At 37.2% G+C, this 23,819-nt stretch overlaps 1 long non-coding RNA gene across 1 annotated transcript; it reads left to right on the top strand.

The window, feature by feature from the left end:
* The first annotated feature begins 585 nt into the window (after positions 1-585).
* Positions 586-22,651, top strand: LOC109185591. Its single transcript, XR_002054986.1, has 4 exons — positions 586-666; positions 13,881-13,886; positions 21,153-21,160; positions 22,641-22,651. It is a non-coding gene; the product is annotated as an uncharacterized LOC109185591 (long non-coding RNA).
* The last annotated feature ends 1,168 nt before the right edge of the window (positions 22,652-23,819 follow it).

Raw genomic sequence — 23,819 nt, 5'->3', positions numbered from 1 at the left:
TGTTGTTTGTGATATTGGACCACTGTGCAAGTGAACTACTCCGTATTTAACATTACAACATGCATAAGTTTTATGTGATACACATCGTTTCATGTAATACTTTTTAGTTAAAATGAAGTATTTTTATATGTGAGACAATCTCACACAATATTTTTTTTTCTTACAAAATTGGTGCAATTTGCATTATTCACATGTAAACAAGTCTTCAATGATATTTTGCTATGGAATGCCAATTAAAAAACAAAATAACATATTTCTTAAATTGGTTGGCAAAAATTAATTTCCCTTTTAATCACACAACTTTTAAAGTCCTATTACTTTTAGTGCACAACTTTAATTTTTTTTTTTTTTTTTAATTTTGGTGCCTAATATGATTTTTAAAATTCAGTTTTGGTCCTTCTGGTCAAATTGATCATGAAATGTTGCCGACTTTTATATTTTTAAGGGTAAAAATTGTCAATCCAAAAAAAGATGTTCAATATATAAACAAAACCACTGTAAAATCAGAACATTTCTTCCCCTCCCCCAAAGTGAGCTGCCAGTAAGTGTACATGCCAGAATCAATAATTTTCTGGCAAGTTTTGCTTGTCTTTTACTCCGTAATCATGTGTTTTGATGATTGAACTCGTGGGTGAGTGCATATTTTTGAGGAATATATTATCAAAAGTGAGACTTTTTAGTTTTTCATTCAAGAAAACACGTATCGGCATGGTTGTTTGATTGATGAGAATAATGGGGAAGACGGGCTGAGATTAGACACAGATCTATGGGATTTATAACGTTGACAATTGGCAAATCCATATCATTATCTTAATCCATGTCGTATTCTTCTCTATTCTTTCGGTGTTCTTCCTCCTCTACGACCTTGAATCCATTTACTTCTGTTTCTAGCATTTCGTGCCTGGGCCTAGCTTCGCGACATCCGCCACAGGATTCACAAACTCCATCACCCCCTGTCTAGTGATAAGTGCCAAAGATACAACCTTTTATGGGTCATTAAAGGGTTGCGTTGTGCTTAGTTGAAGCTAATTGTGAATGATTTATGGTGTAAATGCTATGAAATGTGCTAATGTGTTGTAAATGCCCATAAACATATACACTTTAATGTTTTGAAGGGCCTTGAGCTTAAAGAAAGGCATACACAATGGCATGAACTGAAGCAAACCGAGGAAGAATGCAATGGAGAAATTAAAGGCGCCAAGCAACCAATCCACGAGGGCCCACTTTCGTGGACCATCGTGGATTGGAAATAGAAATTAAAGTCCCACGAGCAAGATCCACGAGCCGTGGATGAGAAAAGTCGGGAAATGGACTGCGTACACAGGGGCGTACGAGCGTACACCCGTGCATACACGCACCAGAAATTCAACTTTAAAAGGCTTCTTTGGCGTGATGAATAGAGGGACTCACAATCTAACTTTCATTTTGTGTAATTTCAGAGCTTTGTAGATTAGGAAACTCTCTCTCTAGAGTAGGTCATCTTCTAGATCAAGCTCATCTCAATTCTCCATCCAAGCAAGAGGATCTTCAAGGATTGAAGGAAGAATTGACAACTCTACCTCCATGCATTGATTGTTCTCTTGTAATGTAGTAGATTGTAGCAATTTAGCTTGGTAATCTCATGCAATTTTCATCTTCAATTCCATCTTATAATTGTATTACCTTGCTCAATTGTGTTTATATTGCAATCTAGACAATGCTTGGCTAGAAATCTCTTTTTGAATTGCGGACCATATTTCATTGTGCATGTGGTGTACGAATTGATCTAGGTAGTTGTGGCTTGTGTTGACGTCTTGTTGTAAGGGGAGTTTGTATGGACTCTTGTGTGTGAGTGCGCACCACATGCTTGGGGTTTGAGTAAGAATAGGCTTGCAAGAGATTGTGCCTTAATCCTAGACTTGTCCCCCTTGCAATTCCCTTCTTTATGTTTCGAGAGGCCGAAGATGGGAATGAGATGTAGACAAGGTGTTCGTTGGAATGATCATAAGGAACGTAGTCACTTAAAGGTGGTTCTACACCTATGATAAACCTAGTAGCCGAGAGGTGAAAGGCATTGGAAGTCATCTCACATAGACTCATTCACCATGTAGTTGCACTCCTAGGTTAATTCACTTCACATACACAAGGGATAGGCAATCCAATTTACCTAACACCATTTTACTAACTTCATTGCTTTTCTTTGCATTCTTCTACTCCTTGCACACAATGCTTTCCTCTAGCTTCTTATTGCAAATGTGTGCTTGCGTTTGATCGCATGATATTCAATTCCAAATTGTCCATCATTTGAGAATGACATTCTCGGGAATATTCATTCCCAACCTTCTTTCCATCCCACAAATACTACAATTCTTGTCATCCACCGTTTTCATTTTTTTCGCCGTAGGAAATGTCTTCTACTCCTCTGTTCTGCTTCACTGGAAATGACAAAGTGCATGGTCAACACCGTCTAGGACTGGTCATCTGTCAAGCACGCCCTGAACATCGACTGTGCCAGGGGAATCCTCCTCAGCGCAGTCGCCCTCAAGCTTATGAATGTGTATGTTTATTATAAGAGTTGTATGAAATTTTATGTTGTGATTTAGTGTTTGATAATGGGGGTGAAATGTTCTAATTTCTCTTTTGTTTAGATAACTAAGACTTTCTCTTACGTTGACAGTTTTACCCTTAAAAATATAAAATTTGACAACATTTAGCTGCCAATTTGACCGAAATGACCAAAACTGATAAAAAAAAAAGAAGCAAAGTTAGGCACCAAAATTAAAAAAATTTAAAGTTGTGCACCAAAAGTGGACCTAAGTCGTAGGAGCAAAAGTGAAATAATTATATATACATTAATAAAAATTGTAAAAATAAACAAGAATGGATGAGGCTACCATGTTCTCAAATCCTAGGAGGGGGCAACCACCTCATTCTCCATCAAATCACAAGACTCAGCCACTCCCCATCAATTGAGGAAGCATGATTGCTTCCATCGTAACTATGGATGGAGAGGAGGGCTTTATTTCCTTCCCTTTTGTTAGGAACTATTTGTATAATGTATTGCATTTTAATGATACCAAACATGTTAGAAAATTATGTCCCCAACTCTTTATAATTTTTAGACTTAGGTTTTATTCGTTGTATCATCCGAAAGTTTCAACTTAGGAATGAACTTCACTACCCATAAGGTAAATTTATCGGATATTTGTTCAATCGATAAGGTAGAACTAATTGGAAAGTAATTTGTACCAGATATATAGTTCATAGAAACAAATAGTAAAGGTGCTAGACAATCAATAATTGGATAGTCAACAATGGGATTGTGTACAATCGAAGAGTCACCAGTAGGAAAGATCAAGACTAAATAGTACAAGACCGAAAAGTCCAAGAGTTGAAGACTCGGAAGGTCTAAAGGTCAAATAATGCCAAATAAGAATCGAATGGTTTATTTGGGACTAGAAGGTAAATCAATTGGATAATAATTGGGGTGACTTAAAGTCACCCAATCCGAAAGGTTGTCCGAGAAGGTGATTGTAGTGAAAGTTAAGCAGAAACCTAAGAGTCCAAATAGAGAAGTAACCTAGTACCAATCGTTCAAGTCACACTACAATCCGCACAATCACACCGACAGTATAGTGATTGGGTATATTATCACCACACAGATACCTAGGTGCACATATCAAAGAGGATTTTCATAAAATAGCTAAGACAGAGAGCAAGTTGAAAAGCAAATAAATTTATGAACTAAAAGTCAAACAACAACTAGAAAATTTTGACATGGACAACGCAACACGCAAACCACTGGTTATTACACATTGGATAGAGACTATCCTTTTGAATTTTGTTTCCATCTGACGGTAATAATGTTACCGGTAATAATACTATAATAACGTTATAAGAAAGTAACAATAGTTGTATTGCTTTTGTCTCAGTATCGAGAGTACAGTGTCTTTGTCCAGAGTATTGAACGTCCCCCTCCAAGCTGATGGGAGCCCCTACTTATACAAAAGCTGCTAACGGTAACAACATGAAGCATAAATGGGGAGCTAATCCTTTAATTCTCTCTCATCAATGGTGACAACCGTTGAAATTCTGCCCGTTGGAGTTTTGCCCGTTGGGTTTCCATGTAGTGTCGAGTCAGATGCTGCTTATGATCTGGGTCGGGTGCCAGCACCATTCCATGTGGTGTCGGGTCAGATGCTGCTTATGATCCGGGTAGGGTGCCAGCACCATTATCCTGTCACCATCCAATGAACAAATCCAAGGGAGTCTATAAATACCTCAATTGAAGATGAATGAGGTGTTGGTCCTTTTGAGAAAAATATTTACAAGTGATAAACTACATGCTGGAATTTGTTGAAGCCTCATAGTATAAATAGTTAAATACGTACTCCTCCAGTTGAGCAGAGAAAAACGAACGGATAGAGCATTTTTCTTGCAATCTTCTTCTTCGTTTGTCCATCTTATTTATCGTTTGAGCATTACTACTAATTTGTGTCGCCTGTCGAAAACTTGCCGACCCGTCACTTGAAATATAATATTAAGTTTAAGGTAGTGTTTTTAGACATGCCACAGATCGTTGTTCTTCATTCTATCCAATTCCAGTTCGTATAAAACACCTACAGATCAGCTTGGGTCTTCATATTTACGTACCATTTACACACAACAATCTCGTCTTCGCGCAGATGTCTCAATATGCTTTGCGGCGCATGGTTGATGTTTCGAGATTCCGCTTCTTGATGTAAGGCTCCTTTGGCGATCGCATTGGCCACCTTGTTCTGCTCCCTCGGAATATGGTTAAAGCGGACTTCCCAATTCCCTTCTCTCATGTCTCTGCACATGTCAACTAGGTTCCTTTTAGAACCCCCGACATCATCATTATTGTTCATGTAGTTAATAGCTGTGCATGGCACAGTCAGACTCGATCACCACTTTACAGAATCCTAAATCACATGCTCTTTTGAGACCTTGATGAATACCCCATAGCTCTCCTGGACTCAGGTTTCTGTCGCTCTCTCGGACCCGAGGCTCTGTCCAACACAATTTTGCCTTTCCTCAGGTGCAACTTCTCATTTTCCGGCATGCATTCTTGCCTTTCCTCCATGGTTTCTGGCAAGAATAATGTGGAACATTAAAGCAGCAAACGAGATGGTCGTTTGGGTAATATAATGCAGCTTTAGATAGGCTCACGATTTTGCATTAATTAAGGTATTTTTTTTTATAACTTTTACGTTTTCCACTTATAAATGTTTATGCCAATAATTACGTCAATAGGTTAACGTTATTACTAATGATAACTGATTGTCACCTACTTTGCGTTAATTATGCTGCTAGCTTACCAAGTTTTGCTAATTCATTATTACCATTTTAATCAACATGATATATATTTGCCTGGTCTGGAGCCGTAGATTTATTTAAAAGAATATATTATCATTATTTTATGGATTTTTTAGTGTTATTATTAATTTTAATTGCAACTCAATATTGGCATGAATTTATTACTTTTTGAAAATACTTTAAAAGAATATAATTGTGGTTTCAACAATTGTTTTTCCATTTTATGTCTCCTAATTGTTATAATATAATGTGTTTATTATGCCTATTCATTATAATTATGGAAATTTGCAATTTTGTCATAATTCTATAGTATTTTATTTTTTAATTTATGGAGTATGATTTTTTTATCACGATTTTAGAAAAATATTTTTTATGGCAATTGGATATTGCATCTTTCTGAGTCTTAATTGCCATTATGATTATGGTTATGATTTTAGAAATCATGTTTTGAAATTCATTTAATTTTCTTATCCAAAAATTCATGGTAATAATGATGATATTATGCGACATTTACTAATAATATTTATTGTTATTAAATGTTATTCAGTTACAATTAAGAAAATTGATTATAATGTTATTGAGTTAATACCCAAAATCGTCCTCGACTATAGTGGTTTTTCTCAATTTCGTCCTAAACGACTTTGGTGACCTAATATCGTCACAAACTTTTGTGTTTCGCTCAATTTAGTCCCAGACTTTTGTGTTTTTGCTCAATTTAGTCCCTCATTTGTTATTCTGTCCATTTGGTGTTAAATAAATAGACAATTCCGTAATTTTAATATTGGCATCTCTTTCCTCATAGACATGTGAACTGCGAAATCTTTTTTTTTTTTTTTTTTTTTTTTTTTTTTTTTTTTTTTTTTACGAATTACTCCTAAAACTGCGAATATAAAATTTGATTTGCAGGTCCGGGAGTAATTCTGGGTGTAATTCGTACAAGAAAGAGGAATTTCGCACTTCACAAGTTGAAAGTAAAGAGAGATCAATATTGACATTACTGAATTGTCCCTTTATTTAACACCAATTTGACGGAATAACAAATGGAGGACTAAATTGAGCGAAACACAAAAGTCTGGGATGATATTAGGTCACCAAAGTCGTTTAGGACGAAATTGAGAAAAACCACTATAATCGAGGACGATTTTGGGTATTAACTCTAATGTTATTATTACTACTATGCAATAATTATTAGAAATTATTACAGTAATAACGAGTATAGAATTTTTGAACCAATGGATCAATAGTTTGTAACGTTATTGTCGTCATTAGTTTTGAATTTTGAAATAATATGATTTGGAATCATAATTTTGAAATAATTTCATTTTTGATCCAAAACATATATATGTTAATAATGATACTATTTTGTAACATTTAATAACCATTATTGGTAATGTAATAATGTTACAGATCTGTTATTACATAATAATTATTGCTATTGTTATTGTAATAACTACAATTATTGGTTTTGAGCTGAGGAATCAATGTGTTGTAACGTTACTATCATTATTGTTTTGATTAGAACTTGTGTTTCATTAACCGTAGAATAGTTACAGCAGATAATGTTAAATACACACATACATGATAGAATTTTAATACAACACAAATACACTGTCCTAATACTCCCCCTCAAGCTGAGGTAGCGAGGCAATCTAAAGCTTGTCACGAAGATAGGAAAAACGAGAAGCTGCCAGCGGCTTTGTAAAAATATCAATAACCTGATCCTTCGTGGAGATGAAATGAACCGTAATCTCACCTGCATCTACTTTATCACGTACAAAGTGATAATCAATCTCTATGTGTTTAGTTCGAGCATGAAACACCAGATTTGCACACATGTATGTTGCTCCAAGATTATCACACCACAATTATATTTTGGCAAAGAAACAGAACCAATACCAAGCTCACGTAATAAAGAGATAAACCATGTTACCTCAGCAGTAGAATCAGCTAGAGACTTGTACTCTGCCTCAGTAGAGGAACGAGCAACCGTCCTTTGCTTCTTACAGACCTCGGAAATCAAATTAGAACCAAGGAAACTAGCAAACCCACTAGTTGACTTACGATCAGAAGGACAACCAGCCCACTCAGAATTGAATCAGAAAAGGCATGCAAGTCTAAAGACAAGGACTTATTCAAACGTATGCCAAGACTCAAGGTGCCCTTCACATACCTCAGAACCCTCTTTAACTACGCCCAATGAGCCACCATAGGAGCATGCATATGCTGACACAACCGATTGATAACATAGGAAAGATCAGGCTTGGTCACCGTAAGGTACTGCAACCCCAGCCAAACTGTTAAACTGTGTCGGATCTAAATAAGGCTCGTCCGAGTCCTCCATATGACGTGACACCGGGATGGGTGTTGCGAAAGGCTTACACTGAGACATTCCAGCACGTTGTAGAACATCAGTCATGTATCGTTGCTGGGGCAACAAACACCATCAGGTGTTTTCACCACTTAAATCCCAAGAAAAAGCCTAGGTCACCTAGATCACGAATTTTAGAAGCAGTAGAAAGTGTGCCAACAACGTAGAAACCAGGCCTGCATCATTCCCCATGAAGAGAATATCATCAACGTAGACTAAGAGACACACTTGCATAGAGCCCTGTGAGTAAACAAAAAGGGACGCATCGGTCTTATATTAGAAGCCCGAAAGGCAACTAATAATAGGAAAGCCTACAAACGGTGAAACCACGCTCGCGGTGCCTGTTTCAAACTGTACAAGGAACGTTGCAATGAACATACATGATTAGGAGTGTTTGATTAATTAGCTTTTTGTAACAATTTATTGTTCTAAAGTGCTAAAATTCAAAAAGCTGCTCAAAATAACTTTTTTCAATCAGCTTTTTGAAAAAGTCATTTTGCATGTAACCAGCTATTAACTAACAGCTAATTTACGAAACACTTTTCTACAATCAGCTAATGCTGTCAACTAGTCAAACTCACTAACCCAATCAGCTAACAGCTATTTACCAAACACCCTATTATATATTTAGTAATTCTCTTTCAAAACTTAAATGCCTATCATTAATGTTGTTATTATTGGCTTGTTTTGGAGGTTTAGTATGATTAAAAGCATGTGTGGGAGTGGGGAGGGGGCCAGGCCAGGGGACATGCATATCGCCATGGATCACCTGTACTGCTCTGAGATCAGAATGTGAAGAAGCCTTGACGGTACAACATGGGGGCCTAGATAGTGTCATTTATGATGCCCACCAAATCAAAATAATTTGAGCTGCCTTAATATTTGTTTCTGCCAAAGGGAACACTGGAGAATGGGACTGCAAATCTGCAATAATATCAATGCTTAGTCATTCCACTAGATTCATCAATATCATTGCAATGCTATTTATTGGATGGTTCCACATGCATGTTCAGTGTAGTAGGTCTATATATATATATATATTATATATATATATATATATATATATATATATATATATATATATATATATACACCTCTCATTAATTAATTTAAGGGTATGTAGCGTTAATAACTCTGATCTTTAATTTGTTCAATAGTGACATCAGGGACCAGGCTTTTTTTTATAGTACGAAAGTAATTAGTTATTCGAAAAATTAGTTAAAATTAACATTTAAATTTATCATGTGGTTTTAGTGACAAATTATTCTGTGGAGTCCACATTGTAAGGCGGAATTGGGTCCAAAATACACAATTTACATACTGAATGTTCAAAATTTACATATACAATTTACATACTAAATGTTCACAATTCAAATTGTGTACATTTAGTATGTAAATTGTGAATATTCCTTAGGTAAATTATATTGTGCATTTTAGACCCGAGTCTACCTTGCAAAGTCGACTCAGGTCCATGGTATAACGGTCCTTTTTAGTGGGATCAATTTTTGATTTGGGCCGGGTTAAAATAGTGGCATCAGGGACCCGGCTTTTTTATTATATGAAAGTTATGTTGGAAAAATTAGTTAAAATTGACATTTAATGTGATTATTTTGAGGTATAGTTTTTAGTGGGATCAACTTTTGATTTGGATATGGTTAAAGTAGATTCGAATTCTTTTAATTAAGATGTTTAATTTAATTAATGAGTTAATACCCAAAATCGTCCTCGACTATAGTGGTTTTTCTCAATTTCGTCATAAACGACTTTTGTGACCTAATATCTTCCCAGACTTTTGTGTTTCGCTCAATTTAGTCCTCCATTTGTTATTCCGTCAAATTGGTGTTAAATTAAGGGACAATTCAGTAATGTCAATATTGATCTCTCTTTACTTTCAACTTGTGAAGTGCGAAAATCATCTTTCTTGTACGAATTACACCCATATTTACTCCCGGACCTGCAAATCAAATTTTATATTTGCAGTTTTAGGAGTAATTCTGGAGTAATTCGTAAAAAAAAAGGGATTTCGCAGTTCACATGTCTATGAGTAAAGAGATGCCAATATTAAAATTACTAAATTGTCTATTTATTTAACACCAAATGGACATAATAACAAATGATGGACTAAATTGAGCAAAAACACAAAAATCTTGGACTAAATTGAGCGAAACACAAAAGTTTGGGACGATATTAGGTCACCAAAGTCGTTTAGGACGAAATTGAGAAAAACCACTATAGTCGATGACGATTTTGGATATTAACTCTTTAATTAATATATTATACACATACTAAAGATAATGAGTAAATGATCAATTGATTCTCAAAATGTATGTACTAATTTGAGTTGGAAAAAATGTGGTTGGGAAGCTAAGGCTTGAAAGAAGTTCTCACATTGGAAACGGTATGTTGGCTTCCAGCAATATATATATATACTAGCATTTTGTACGCGCGATGCGCGAAAATTCATGCCCAATATTAAAATATTGATAAATATAAATAATTAAAAATTATAATTTGAATTATATATACACAAATAATATGTATTTTGTAAACACACATATATAATTTATCATTCAGAGAAATTGAATTAAAATATAATTAAGTATTAACTTAATATATAATGATTTTAATAAAATGATAATTAAAAAATAAGAAAAAGATATGATAGATATAGGTGTATGGTAATATTGATGTGTTATCAATGTTAGAATTAAAAACTAACGGTGTTATAACGGTGTAAGGGTAGTTTTGTCAAATAACATTAGAATGTACAACATTTAAAGTAAAATGTACACATTTATTTGCATACAAAAAGAGGGACATAAATCAAGGATATAACCTCAATTGAGAGTTGAGACTTATTATGTTTTTAGATATATATATATATATATATATATATATATATATATATATATATATATATATATATATATATATATATATATATATATATATATATATATATATATATATATATATATATATATATATATATATACAGTGAAAGGTTCCCGTGCGGATGTGTGGTGGATTAATGTGGTGAGATTTGTACTCAATGTGCGTGAGTGTTGTGCTTAATGTGCCTGAGATTTGTACTTAATGTGCGTGAATGTGTAAAATGCAGCAGAAAATATTGATGTCAGCTTCTTCCCCATCCCCAGTAGCCATTGTCCCCTCCGTGATGATGATGATGCGGAGGCGGGCTATGGTGGTTAAGAATTATGGGAATAATATACCACAGAAATCCACACTTAGCTGCTGTGCAAATTTTACTGTGCGTACGTCATCTATATAAACATTCAACTGCACTGAAGGTAGCTGATAATCCAGAATCCATGTCCAAATTGAAGGAAGAAGTAACAAGAAGCTTGGGCGTTAATGTGCGTGAGTTTCTGTTCTGCTTCCTTCTGAGCTCGTAATTATGAAATACTCACGCATATTAAGCACAAATCTCACGCACATTAAACACAATACTCAGGCACATTAAGTACAAAACTCACGCATATTAACATGACGCACATTAAGTACAAATCTCAGACACATTGAGTACAAATCTCACGCACATTAAGTATAAACCTCACGCACATTAATTCACCGCACATCCGTACGGGAAGCCACAAATGCACCTGATCCCTTCCCTATATATATATATATATATATATATATATATATATATATATATATATATATATATATATATATATATATATATATATATATCACTTTTTTGAAAAGTTTGAATTATATAGAATAGAGGTTCTCTCATGTGCAGGAAGACGTAATCACAATTCGGTTCCGATTTCGATCCGGTGATTCATGGTTCCGAAAAATGGCAAATTAAAACACTTTTTTGAAAAGTTTGAATTATATAGAATAGAGGTTCTCTCACGTTTAGGTAGACGTTATCACTGTTCGATTTTGGTTTCGATCCGGTGATTCATGGTTCCGAAAAATGGCAAATTGAAACACTTTTTTGAAAATTTTGAATTATATAGAATAGAGGTTCTCTCACGTTTAGGTAGACGTTATCACTGTTCGATTTTGGTTTCGATCCGGCGATTCATGGTTCCGAAAAAGGGCAAACTGAAACTGGAACCTTTTAGGAAGATTCCGATTCCGAAACTAGCAACTTTTGAACTTTTTTTATTTTATTTTATTTTATTTTTTACCAAGATTAAGTAGCCTGCGTATATTATTGAAATTTCAATAAGAATCAAAGTACACGTAATTCTCTTACCTTTTTTTTTGTTGTATTTTTTAAGAGTCATTAGCTTCTCCTTTAGTAGCAGTGAATTTTTTTTTCCAGTTTGGGACAGGAACCAGTGGTTCTGTTCCCGATTTTATCAAATTGGAACCAGAAAATTTTGGATTCGGATTCTACACCTGAATCAAAACCGTTCCAATTCTGGTTTGATTTCTACCGTGTATATATAGTTCGGTTCGAATCGAACTGTGATCATCCCTACTATACCAAGAGGTCAGGAGTGTATCAAATTCTCACGGTAACCTTGGTCCTCACGTTCGCTGATCGGTTGTTTAATTTGTATTTTTCGGGACTTATTCATCCACAAATTATAAGTATATTGTACAAAAAATCAATCACATTAATTAACCTCCTGTAATTGTTGGCGAAAATAAACATTGCATATTGCAGTCGTATCCCTTTATTTAGCAAGCATTCACTAAGAAATGTTGGTTATGGAAACAAATTGAAGTATATATATGCTGAAATCAAAGTTTGCACCACGAAGAATTTATAATATAATCCCATGCATCCATAATTGATCAATCATACATATAAATTTCGATCATATATAGGTGAATTGGATAATTAAGGTGGTCCGGCCTATCAAATTAAAAGAAAGGCAACTCCATGATTCTACAATTTAGAATGGAATAAGAAATGCCTAAATACACCACATTTGGCCTGTCTGCTGAGTCATTGAGTGACCATAATTTACATTCTCCAAAATTCTCTGTCTGGCAGAGTTTGAGAACTCTTGTGGTTAAAGATTCAACATTTTGGGAGAAGAAGAGTGGAATGACAAAGAACAGGAAGTCCCCATTGAGAAGATGAGAAGACAATAGCAGGACACACATTTTCCATTATCTTCACTCTTTTGGCTATCTCCCCATACACTCTAGCAATCTTCCTTGGCAAAATCACCACAGAAAAAGCCTTCCAGTACTTCAGTTTCTTCTTGGACCTGGACCCCGTCAACCTTAAACCTCTCACCCTCCTCACCACCCACCGCGGCCGCGCCCGCCTCTCCTCCCCCTCCTCCTCCTCGCAACCAAGCTTCTCGTACCGGCGCCCCCAGTGATGGAATCCCATTACTGCAAAAATAAGATAGCAAGTTTGATATGATAGAGATAGATGTTGCATATATATATATATATATATATATATGGTTATTTAAAGATGCCATGGGTGAATGCATGATCTGGGATGGTTCATGAGAAAGAAATATTGTTGGCATGTGCAATGATTGTAGAAATGATTAAAGAGATCAGGCACGGGCTAAGCTCACTGATTCAATAGGTAGTATTTAGGACAAGAAATTAATGTTTGAAACTCGACGGGGACAATGCAGGAATCATGTTCAAAGTAGACAGATTCTTATGTGCACCACCAGCATTTGGCCTTTTTGTAAGAAATGATTAAAGAAAATGAATTAAAGTGGAGAGGACAACAGAACAGATCAGATCTACTCATTTTGAAAAAAGGTATAATTTGAGAAAAACAATGTCATTACATACATTTTCAACAAAGATTGGTCAAGCCTTGGAAATTGGTTTGGTCTAAACTGTTCATTATCGATAACTACAGTGGTTAAGCGTATAGTTTAATTAGCTAAGTGGCCAGCCAGACTCACTTTCTGCCAGCTTTGTACGTTCTCAAATATTGTATACAAAATCTTGAGATTATATTAAGGGATAGATGCAATAATGCATATATAAAATCATGGACTATAAAAAATGAAGTAATGGTAAATGATAGGAGTGTTGGTTGAATTAATCATGACAAACTTGTTATTTATTATTTTTTTTAGGTACATGTAGGACTGTAGGAGGGAGACACCCCGGCCCGACATAAGGCGTCTACAAAGAAATAGCGCGATACTCGATCGCACCCACCATGTCTGCCATCATGTCAGGTCAAGAGAAGGGGAAACGATGTCAAGAACATTGACCCAAGATTTAAGTTTCTAGCTATATTAGCGAGATTACTTTATTTTGTTCCCTGTAAACTTTGTTACAAATCACCTCTCGGGCAGTTGCCGCATACCCTATGTGAAAATTTTTAAACCTAATATTATATATTTTACCGATATAATAGATATATTATATTTATTAATTTTGTAATAATCCTGAATATGAGAAAACAAAATAAAGAAAAGGGACTTAATTAATTTAGGCAGGCAACTAGATGGTATGCTGCCCACATGGCCGGGGAAATGAATATAATGGTGATTAAATTGAGGGAATATAGTGACCTGTGAATTGCAATTATATATATATATATATATATATATATATATATATATATATATATATATATATATTGACTACTCTATTGTCTCGTAACATGTATGTATAATATATATTCAAAATATAATTTTGCGAGATTGTTAAGTAGGGCATATGTATAGTTATCATGAGTGTAATCCAAGATATCCACCGTTGCACACAATAACTAATCGGTTTAATTTATTGAATTGTAAGCACCTCTAAAAGATGAGACAACTAGTTTAGAGATTTAAAATTGTTCTATACTTAAGCTAAGGTGGGTTAGATATTTAAAATTGCTCCATCCAAAAGATAGAGAATCAATCTATTGACTTTTGAATTGATTAAGAATAGATGAGTTCATTCCACTTAACTATACCCCAGATTATATAGTTAACATCAATGGGTATATCTAATTAGGTTAAAACCTAACGAAAATGAAACGATACAATTTGATATTATAATAATCTTTAAAACATATACAAGAAATTTTGAATCAATAAGACTAAACATATACAAATAATACGTGAAATACATCTTATATTATTACTAGCAATTTCTACGTATGATGTACGAGATCTTATATCTAATATTCAAACATCATTTATAATTCCTTAGTATGTAAGAGGTAAATAAATTATCAATTAAAATCTAACTTCACGAAAATGAACAGGGAAACGCTCTCTAGCCAACGGTCGGAAGAGGACCGCGATCTGCTTGAGCGAAGCACGAAAAAGGCCAAAACCACCTTCGGTGAGGCGGTAGACACCTCGATGGATCCTATGACGGGCTTCTCTGCGGAAGTCGATGCTGTTTTGGAGATACCAATTGAGGACATGGGGGCACCGATGGCGCCACTGACCATGCAGGTAACAGGTGAGGGGGAAACATCGAACCCAGTAACGATTCCCATTGTTTCTCAGGTTCCGGAGGTCGCAGGGCGGACATATGCTCAAACCGTGACAGGCCATGTGGAGACGACGCCGGGGCACGCAGACGCGGAGGAAGACGAGGACCAGGAGGAAATGTCGAACGAGGAGGATGATGATCCTCTATGTCCAACAATACGTCTGTCGAAGGCGGAGATTCGACAGATCAGGGCGCCATAGAGGTTGGCGATTATCATTAAAGTTATGGGCAGATCGATCGGGTACACGTACTTATTGCGCCAACTAACGTCCATGTGGAAACCGATAGGAAAGATGGAGCTAATCGCGATTGACAACGGGTATTTCATAGTGTGGTTTGGAGCGGTAGAAGACTTGGAACATACTATGTTTGAGGGTCCATGGATGGTCATGGACCATTATCTGATCGTCAAACCATGGATGCCGGACTTCAATCCGTTCTCAGACGTCACAGAGAAGGTCTTAGTATGGGTAAGAATCCCGTGTCTACCTGCTGAGTACTATAGTCTAATCTTTCTCAGGAAATTGGGGAACAGGGTGGGAAGAATGATCCGCGTTGATCAAGCCACAAACATGATGTCACGAGGGATGTTCGCACGAATATGCGTCGAAGTTGATATATCAAAGCCGTTGATTTCGAAATTCAAGTATAAGGGACGTGTGAGATCGGTGGCTTATGAGGGCATCCATTTGGTGTGTTTCACGTGCGGCATTTATGGGCATACACCTGATGCATGCCCCAATGCAGTCAGACCTGAGAATGCACGCGATAATCCTCAAAACAGAGAGACAGAAATCAAAGGCCCAGGGGAATCACGTGGAGTTACAATCGGAGCAGAACCGTTTGGAGCATGGATGATTGCGCTAGGGCGAAAAAGCAGAAATGGAGGTAGAAGACAAGAAAAATCCAATCGAGGAACAGAAGAAAGGAGATAGGCGGCGACGCATGGCCGGAATCAATATGCTCCAGCTTCCAGATTTGCGGCCTTGGCAGTAGGGGAGGAAGAAAGGGACGATGAGGGGGGACCTGATGGTGCGGAGCAGGAGATGGTGGAGAAGTCAGGAAGCGGGTTAGAGTCGCGGCAAAGGGCTCGCGCAGAGAGGACTGAGGGTAATGCTATGAGGAGACCGAATGTGGTTATGGTAGAGAAACAGATCCAGAATGAACTACCTGTAGTGAGCAGACCGCGAGAAAACAAAGGAGCTTCGACCACTCGTTCTCAGCGCGTAAGTGGAGGGGGTTCCCGGAGGGCGGCTGTAACACCCCGTGTTACGGCCCTTAATCCCGAATTAATTATTTAATTAATTCCATTAATAATAATTAAAAAGGATTTAATTTGATTAGAAATCCCTTTAATTAATTAACGTGGTCCACCATGGATCATGGACCCTTGCCTAAACTAGAGTCATAAGCCTATTAGGAATAAAGAAAGTATACATTTACTATTCAGATTATGGTTAGGATTCTCTTTAATTAATTAATATGGTCCACCATGGTCCATGGGCCCTTATCCCTAAAGCCAACCCCTTAGTCCTATAAGGAATAGAATTAGTAAACCCATGCCACTTAGACCATAATTAGGACTCTTAATTATATAAATAGGGACATAGAAGACACCTAGAACACGCACCACAAATAATCCCTCACCACACAAGAAAGTTCCAAGAACTCCCGTAGTAGAAATCAAGAAAGGAGAAATCTTAAAGAAAGACCCTTCATAGCCAAGGAAATTAATTAAGGCTAAGAGGTAACCCATGTCTCAACCAAACCTATTTTCTTCGCTATAATCTCTTTCCTTGGTCTCCCTCTATATTCTTGTGTCTTGATTGATTTCTTCTATGATAATTATGTTATGTTCTTGATGATTGATAAGATGATTTATATGCTTTCTTGAGAATCTTGATGACCTTGATGTTAAAAAGAAGTTCTTGATTATGATATGATGATTCTTGATGAATCTTGATATTTTCTTGATGTTAAGAATAAAATATGTTCTTGATGATTTGGGTGGGATTAGAGCCCTAGGTTGGATTGGGAATTTGTATTGAGGATGTTCTTGATTTATATTTGGGTGGGAATTCGCATGTTCGGGTGTTGTTTATATTTAGAAGTCATAATAGGATAAGTCCTACATGATTATTGCTTTTGATCCATTAATTGCTTATGTGATGTCGTTATTTGCGTTTAAAAGTGTCTAAGCATGGTTTCGGGTTCCACAAAGGATCCCGGGACGAATTTGTGATGAATGAGTCAGTGCGGGGTAGGTGGGGGTGGGGGAACCCACCACCTACCCGCTGCCCAAAGAGGCGCTGCCCGGCAGCGGGCAGCCACCGGGCAGCCGGCTACCCGCCGACTACTCGCTGCCCGAAACAGCGCCCACCGGCGGGTAGCCGGCAGGTGACCCCCACCCACCGGCTACCCACTGGTCCACACCCAACCCCGGGTCCCCAGCTTCCCCGTTTGATGTTCCCCGTTCCCCATGGTGTCCCAACGGACCCCGTTTGTCGTGTCTGAGTCTAGTCTGGAATTTCGGGTACCATTCGTAGGTTAAACGAGTCTTAGGAATTGCATGCTAGTTGAATTGGTAACCCGTGGACCTAGGTGGAAGTTATATGAGCCCTTAGAAACTATTCTTAGAATGTGAATAATCACATGTAAGCTTAATTATATGTTCCCCCTTCCCTATGTGAACAATGTGTCATTATGTGTTATTGTGTGTTACGTGATGCATGACCCCAACTTGGTTAAGACCAATTGGGCTATACAGGCAGTTGAATGGGCTGAGAACCATCCCAACTATTAACTAGGCCGGTTAAGATCGGTCAGGGATATTGATATGATATAGGACTGAGGTCCACTATACGGGCAGTTGAATGGGTTGAGAACCATCCCAACTGTTAACCAGGCTGGTAGGGACCGGTCAGGTATATAAAGATTATGTATAGGACTGAAGGTCCACATGGGCCTCGGTGATATGACCCATCGACCGGGATGCGCCAGGCGGTATGGGGCCAACAAGCCGAGGAAGGTTGTAGTCCACCGACCTGAGTAATCAGGCGGTGTGTAGGGCTACGACTGGCTACGATCCACCGAGTGGTGGGACATCGGTATGCAGGACCGTAGTCTCCGAGGATCTTTGCCCACCGACTGAGTTTAGCTCAGCGGTGTGTCGGGCTTGATCCGCTACGGCCCGCCGATCGTGCGCACCAACGGTGTGTAGGGTCGTAAGTCCCCCCTTGTAAAGGGGATCACGGTCCACCGACTGGGCGCGTCAGCGGTGTGTCGGATCGTGGTCCGACGTTGAGTTCGTCAGCGGTTCTCCAAGGGTTGGTTGTGATCAACTCCCCTCGTACTGCGGTACTGAGGTAGGGTGCTGCGGGGCCGTGTTAATGCTATAGGCATTAACCCTCATGTTCGGGGCATGCGATTGGTCCCGTGGCGCCATCGATGATTATGTGATATGAATGATGATTGGATGACGATGTGGATTGGAATTGAGAAGTGGCTTGTGCCCGTAAATGCGTATTCCTTATGATGTTGTTATTATTGTCTGATATGCTTATCCCTATCTGTCGAGTCTATTCCGGTTTTGAAACTAGAGTTTCCTAGGATATCTCTTCCTGCTTCAAAATGGTTTTTCCTATATCTATATCTATACATATACCTATATTGTATTTTAACGCGTTGGAGTGGGTTACCAGCATCTCTCGCTGAACAGATATATTTGGCTTTCAGGCATAGAGGAGTAGGCACTGGAGCGCACTAGAGACTTGGAGCGTAGAGTAGATAGTTTCCCTTTCGGCCTGCGTGCCATGCTTATGTATTTACATTATTGAGGATATTAGTTAGTTAGAGTGTGTACCTGAGTTCTCTAACTCAGGTGTGGCATAGCACCCCGTACTCCTTCATATTATGTTTTGGGATTTAATGAGAATCCACCTTTATTATATAAGTCTTAAAAATTGAAAAATTTCGGGGTGTTATAGTTGGTATCAGAGCCTAAGTTTGACCCTAGGATATGACTCTTAAGACCAGACATTATGACATTAGGCTTGAATTGTAGGTATTTAGGCACATAGGATTCAGGAATCTTAGGACGCGCGGTGAGATTGTGAACCTACCTATCATCACATAACCTCCCCTCACTTTACCCCACATTAATTTAAAGAATTTCCCCTTCGCTTATCACATCAAGGTAAGGGTACAACACACTAACTCTTCATTCCACATACTGGCCCTAGAAATTTGAGATGTCATTGCATGCTTTTACTTGCTTTGTTGCTTATCACTCTTTGATTATCATACTTGTTTATTTGCTTAAACATATGTTCCTAATTAACTTTAGACCGTGTTAGGAACTGCATATTATTACTTAACTATTTTATCAAACATGCATTATTTGGATATCTGTTACTTGATAAAGTATTTTGGAACTTGTAATTAGTAATTTTATTCAACTTATAAGGGCTCACTTGTCCTTATCATAATTAACCAATATAGTTAACTCACTAAATAGCCCGATAAGTACTTACATGAGTTGCATGAAGGGAAACTTTGGAGAACATAGCTTTAATTGAGAAGGGGAAGAATGGGGTGTGGGATCCTTATGATAATTAGTTGAAGTCTCCCATATTCCTTATTAATAACGTGATCCCATGAGTTTTTCCATGTATTCAAACCCCTTTCGTTGTTCACATAAGTATGAAATTCCTTCAACTTAAAATTGTGCATTCTCGGGGTTTTTCCCGAAATGATTCCTCCTTCACAGTCACGTTCCAGTGGGGCCTTGGTAGGAGGTCGACCACCCACCACGTGCCCACTGCCACATTCCAGTGGGGACTTGACAGGCGGTCGACCGCCCACCTCGCGCCCACTGGTCCGGTATGTTTTCTTGACTTCTCATTTTATTGATCCATTGTGCCTGTGTGTGCCTCCCATGATACTTCCTATGTATTTAAACATATAAATAATAATCTAATGCTTGAACATGAAAATCAAATTATCTTCCTAATTGATTTGTTTATATGTTACATAGAAATTATAGGGACTAATCCTATTTCTAGAAATCTAAACCCTCGGATACATTGCGTATTAAGTTTCGACCCGAAATACAATCTAAGTGAAACCGGTAGAAACCTAAAACAAGTGGTCATCTAGAAATTATCCGTGGGAAAATATATTGCGCCCCAAACTATCTTAAAACTATCCCTCTAGACCTTGGTCCATGTTGCATAATAGACCACAAGCTTCCCATACCTTGTTTAGGACCCTTACCACTAAGATAAGGACCCCCCTAAAACAAACATTTATACATAAATAGGTACATCACTACTATCCTAGATATATTCCCCTAAAACTCCTATTATATATATATATATATATATATATAAGATATGTAGTAAACCCCAATTACGTTCATATGCTACACTTACACCGAATTGTTATTATTATTATTATTATTATTATTATTATTATTATTATTATTATTATTATTATTATTATTATTATTATTATTATTATTATTATTATTATTATTATTATTATTGCTGTTATTATTTTCATTTTTATTACACCCTAATCCTAAATCACTTGCCTAATCTTAAAAATGGTTGCGCCACGTATGGTACATCCCTATACGCTTAAATCTCTATATATGTGTATAAACTTGTAAACCTATAGAACATCCTCCCCTATTCATACGTATCCATATAAATTGTTACATTATATACAATAAATCCCTAGCCCCCAAACCATACACATGCACCCTAGCTACAATAATCTTACGCACACCTATAAGCTTGACCTTAGCATATCCTAACCCTGAAATATCATTCCGTACAAACTACATCACTATTACATATATACATATATATACACATACCCTGGAATAGCCCTAATTCTACTTTCCCCCTCGCATGACCTCCGTGTTACCACTCCTACCTCCCCTAAATAATTAAAAACTTTAGCCTCATCATCAGGTCATCAATTAAGTTAGGAATTAGCAACCAAGGGTCTTCAACTCTAAAGTTGCTTGGGTATCCCGGGCTTCTAGAGGTAAGAGTTATGCCTACCTAAAATCTAATTACCACCAAGATAAAACTAATTTTCCTAAGTGCTTGTATGATTAAATTCTCAAGATAGAACTTCTAGTACCTGTGAACCTAGGCTATCTTACTCGTAATTACTAAAATATTTGTATGCAAATTGCATGGTCCAAACTATAGGTCGGAATTTATATTTTTCATGTGCATTACATGTCAAATCACATAGCTCACATGTTTACGTTAAAATACACACTTACCCGCACTTATGTATATATACAAAGCATGTTAGACAAAAACTGTATGTTATAGGACATCCCACTATACATATATGCAATATTATTAATTACAAACAACCTGCATATAAGTGCCAATACTTGTTATGTGATCACCCACCGTAATCCATGATATACAAAATAAAGATCCTAATTTTATTGTCTCCCCAGAATTTATTTACCCCATAAAAAGCAAGAACTTTCCTCCTAATTACTTATAATCTTTTCCTCAGAACCTGATTTCCGCTATTTGAATAATTGTTATATGATTTATGACCTTCCTGAATTTATATGACAAAAGTTTGGTTAGGCCACGATACTAAGTACGCGAATTTAATTGTTAATCATGCACTAGAATAACGTGTGGAATAATACACATGTGTGTTTTATGATTCCATAGGACTAGTTATTATTTAAATACTTGAAATAAATCCACATACCTTCACACTCTATACCTATAGACTTAAGGAAATCGCATATATAGCATGATTACAATTGAACACATATAGGCATGCCAACTTGCAGGTTTTGCATATAACATAAATAGTTAATTATCATACATGTTAGGCTTGTTATTTTGTAACTGTGAATATTTGGAATAATCTGCTAAGCACAAAGAATAGACATAGATCCTACTTGAACGGCACCTAGGCTCACAACATGCTACACTACGTAATTAAACGTCAGCATCCATTCGTAAATGAGGTTCGCCTGTGTCGATATATGTGCATATACACTTTATAATGATTATGCGGCTATCCGAATCTGCACCCGCGTGGCATTTGCCTCTCATTTAGGTACATAAATAATTATATGATCGGTACAACTCGTGATCCTATATGTTGAATCATTATAAAATAATTAAATGAGGGACATGCCACATGTAAGACTTCTATGTTATATACCAGTCACCCGTAGAACTTACATATTCTGTGTTGCATATTCGTGACCTTGTTATTCGGTACATTTTGCAAGCACAATAGTTAGGCTCAAACCCAGTAAATTTATATGTGTATGTGTATATATTTCCCATATAATACTTTCCTTATGAACTACTATACTAATTCGGGCTCTTTACCCCAAAATGATTTCTAAGCTTCGGGGACGAAGCTTCTTGTAAGGGGGGGGGGGGGGGGGGGGGGGAGGGAGAGTGTAACACCCCGTGTTACGGCCCTTAATCTCGAATTAATTATTTAATTAATTCCATTAATAATAATTAAAAAGGATTTAATTTGATTAGAAATCCCTTTAATTAATTAACGTGGTCCACCACGCATCATGGACCCTTGCCTAAACTAGAGTCATAAGCCTATTAGGAATAAAGAAAGTATACCTTTACTATTCAGATTATGGTTAGGATTCTCTTTAATTAATTAATATGGTCCACCATGGTCCATGGGCCCTTATCCCTAAAGCCAACCCCTTAGTCCTATAAGGAATAGAATTAGTAAACCCATGCCACTTAGACCATAATTAGGACTCTTAATTATATAAATAGGGACATAGAAGGCACCTAGAACACACACCACAAATAATCCCTCACCACACAAGAAAGTTCCAAGAACTCCCGTAGTAGAAATCAAGAAAGGAGAAATCTTTAAGAAAGACCCTTCATAGCCCAGGAAATTAATTAAGGCTAAGAGGTAACCCATGTCTCAACAAAACCTATTTTCTTCGCTATAATCTCTTTCCTTGGCCTCCCTCTATATTCTTGTGTCTTGATTGATTTCTTCTATGATAATTATGTTATGTTCTTGATGATTGATAATATGATTTATATGCTTTCTTGGAAATCTTGATGACCTTGATGTTAAAAAGAAGTTCTTGATTATGATATGATGATTTTTGACGAATCTTGATATTTTCTTGATGTTAAGAATAAAATATGTTCTTGATGATTTGGGTGGGATTAGAGCCCTAGGTTGGATTGGGAATTTGTATTGAGGATGTTCTTGATTTATATTTGGGTGGGAATTCGCATGTTCGGGTGTTGTTTATATTTAGAAGTCATAATAGGATAAGTCCTACATGATTATTGCTTTTGATCCATTAATTGCTTATGTGATGTCGTTATTTGCGTTTAAAAGTGTCTAAGCATGGTTTCGAGTTCCACAAAGGATCCCGGGACGAATTTGTGATGAATGAGTCAGTGGGGGGTAGGTGGGGGTGGGGTAACCCACCACCTACCCGCTACCCAAAGAGGCGCTGCCCGGCAGCGGGCAGCCACCGTGCAGCCGGCTACCCGCTGCCCGAAACAGCACCCACCGGCGGGCAGCCGGCGGGTGACCCCCACCCACCGGCTACCTGCTGTTCCAAACCCCACCCCGGGTCCCCAGCTTCCCCGTTTGATGTTCCCCGTTCCCCATGGTGTCCCAACGGACCCCGTTTGTCGTGCCTGAGTCT

This window comes from Ipomoea nil, unplaced genomic scaffold (genome assembly GCF_001879475.1).
Source record: "Ipomoea nil cultivar Tokyo-kokei standard unplaced genomic scaffold, Asagao_1.1 scaffold1334, whole genome shotgun sequence".
NCBI lineage: Eukaryota > Viridiplantae > Streptophyta > Magnoliopsida > Solanales > Convolvulaceae > Ipomoea > Ipomoea nil.
Note: the sequence above shows the minus strand (reverse complement) of the source record. Positions and strands in the feature narration are given on the sequence as shown.